We start from the raw sequence: 2963 nt of genomic DNA, 5'->3' as shown, positions 1-2963 counted from the left end.
TGTCCACATTAGGGAAAAGCACTGTGGGCTTTTCTCACTACAGAGAAGGCGGGAGGTCAAGAGGGGCCTGACATCCCCTGCAGGGGCTCAGCCTGAGCACTGGCCATACCAGGCCTGTCTGTGGACCTGGCTGATCACAACACTCCTTGAGCCCTGACTGTGTGGTGAAATGGACCTGGCTGTACCTCAGCAGGCTAGCATAGTGCTCAGGAGTCAGAGCTTTGGCTTTCTGCCACCTGGGTTCAGTCCTCACACAACTGTATGACCTTTGATTCTCTGTGCCTTAGTTTTGCTGTATGACTATATGATAGTAATTCCTACTTCATATGATTGTTGCAGTGACTTAATGAGTCACTACATTTGTCCAGCAGATATTTACTGAGGGCCTACCATGTGGCAGAACAGGGAGAACCAGAATGGTTCTGGGCACCAGGATTAGGCTCTGATTTCATGGAACTCCCATTCAGTCAAGGTGTACTGATGGCCTGCTGAGTGCCAGAAGCCAGACATCTGGTGACATTTGGCCGTCCTCTACAGCCATTGCTGCCCCCTTCCCCCAACCAATGGAGGGGTGCAGATAGAGGAAGAGCCCCATCCAAGGTCATACGGTAGCGGCACAGGTGGGGCCAAGGTGAAGTCTGGGTCCTTCCTCCACACCTCAGTTGACTCCCATCAGTACCATCTGTTCGGGAAGGCAGTTGGCGGGCTGCTGGGGAGAATGAAGCCAGATCTCACTCCTGCTCTCTCACTCTAAGCCAGGACTTTGCCTTTCAGAACCGGTGAAGAGGGTTGGGGCCAGGATTCCTAAGGTTGGAGGGGGATGGAACTGTTACCTAATGCTACTGGTAGACTCCCAGGGCCAGCAGCAACCTGAGCTCCAGTGCCCTAACCCCACCCCCTGCAACCTGACTCTCAGTCAGACCTGGTTCTCAGGAAAGCTGAACCTCTTCCAGGTGCAGAAACCACCAGGAAGGCTTGGAGCACTTGAAAAGGGAGGGGCCCAGGGCTTGTAGAGAGGTCCAGTCTTCTTCCATCAGGACTGGTATTGCAGCATGAGGACGCGAGGTGCTCGAGGCTAGATTCCAGACAAATAGTTTCAGCCTAAACATCCCAGCTTGTGGAAGGGCTTTTTCCATTGGTGAAATTTCTAGTAGGCAGGTCCCTGCACTGTGTCACCTGCTCTTTCAAACTTATCCCCCTGCTCCCATGTTGAACCCATACACAGCAATGCTGCCTCCCTAAGCTGCTACTCTCATACACACACTCAGTGCGCTTCTGTCCATTCCAAGGGTCCTCCAGGGAGAAAGACTGAAGAAGTGCTGTTATTGGGACTTACTGCCCTCTCCCTCAAGCCCCAGAAAAGGTTCTGCTCCCTCCTTGCCTCCTTCCTATGGCACAGAGCTGTCACCTGGTAGAGCCCTTGGGAAATCAGGGCTGAGACAAGCTTCCTTCTCTCCCTCTGCTCACTACCCCAGGCAGCAGATAAGGGAAGAGTTTGGAGCAGGAAGGCTCTGGAGAGAAGCACACCTGGGCTCCATCCTTCCATCTGAGGAAGAAGGCCCTGTCTCACCTTTCTGTGCACCTGGGGCCCTGCGAATTGACAGAAGAGGGACCATAACTGGGAATGGAGAACAACAAAGAACAACGGGAGGCTCAAAGTTTTAGATTTCTTCTCTGCTAACCACAAGAATGTCCCTGGCCAGTGAGTGGGCCCATTGCATGGCAGGCCTGGAGACCCACAGAGAGCTGGCTCACCTTGTGCCAGAGATTCCAGGCACCTGGAAGGCCTAGCTCTGCCTGTCACTAAATGCTCTTCCTCCTCGAACCCCTTGAGCCTGCGTGCACAAGGACAGCTCCAGGGGAGCGGCTGGTTTCAGCCGAGGCTCTGTCACTGGGAAAATTTGTATGGCTCCCGTCAGACCCCTGCACAGTAAAACCTCACAGTCTCTACCAGTCACAGGACCAAGTCCAAGCTCCTCAGGCCGGCCCTCAAGTCCTTTCCCACCCTGCCCCCTCTGGCCTCTCTGCATCCACGTCTCTGCTCTGGCTCTGTGGACCATTCCATACTCCACTTTCTGGGCTAGCAGGCTGCACACATCCATCCTGGCACATGCTGTTCTCTCTTCCTAGAACACCTTTCTCCACATTCCACTCTGGAGAGGCCTCCTCAGCCCTCCAGGTCAGGTTCGGGGTTCACTTCTTTTGGGACACTGTCCCTGGGTCCTGCATGGCTGGCTGCTCCCTCTTCTGTGCTCTACATGGGGAAAGCAGTTGCCTCTCTCAGAGCTGATATTACTATGAATTCTCTCTCCCTTCCCAACTTGCCAGGGCTCAGGCTCCCAGGATCTATAGCCCTTGACTCTGAGCATCCCGTGGGCCAGGTGGACCGGTCATCTGGGATCAGAGCATCAAATCTTGACCATGGGTGTGGCCTTTCAAGCCCAAGCTGCCTACGTGCAGACTCCCAGGGTGATAAGCACTGATTAAGCACCTACTGTGTACATCACACCATGCCTTTCTCCCCTAATCGCTCCGTTCTATTCCTTGAACATGCCCAGGCCATTCCTACCAGGCCTTCTGTTCTTGTAATCTGGCACCAGCTGTGCAGAAGGTACTACCCTGACCTGCCCACAACCTAAGCCTCATTATACCATCATTATAATACTATGTTTATGCCTAGAAGTTCATGAATCTAATTATAACAGACTGAATTCTGGGTAAGCACATGTGCGCTAGGCAAAGAGTTATATAGCAACCAAGGGTCAATCAAAATGACCTCACCTGCCAATCACCTAGGAACGCCTTGTAACCACCCATCATAGCCCCCAATACAGACCTTTCCACTTCAGCGCAGTTACAGCTCTCTTCGCTGAAACCCCCTTCTTCCTCCCTTGGAGCATGCTCTGTCTTTCTAAAATCTACTTTTAATAAATCGTTTCTAAATCTCATTGACCTGTGATTCT

Source organism: Pteropus vampyrus, unplaced genomic scaffold, assembly GCF_000151845.1.
Source record: "Pteropus vampyrus isolate Shadow unplaced genomic scaffold, Pvam_2.0 Scaffold193, whole genome shotgun sequence".
NCBI classification, from domain to species: domain Eukaryota; kingdom Metazoa; phylum Chordata; class Mammalia; order Chiroptera; family Pteropodidae; genus Pteropus; species Pteropus vampyrus.
This window is presented reverse-complemented; position numbering follows the sequence as displayed.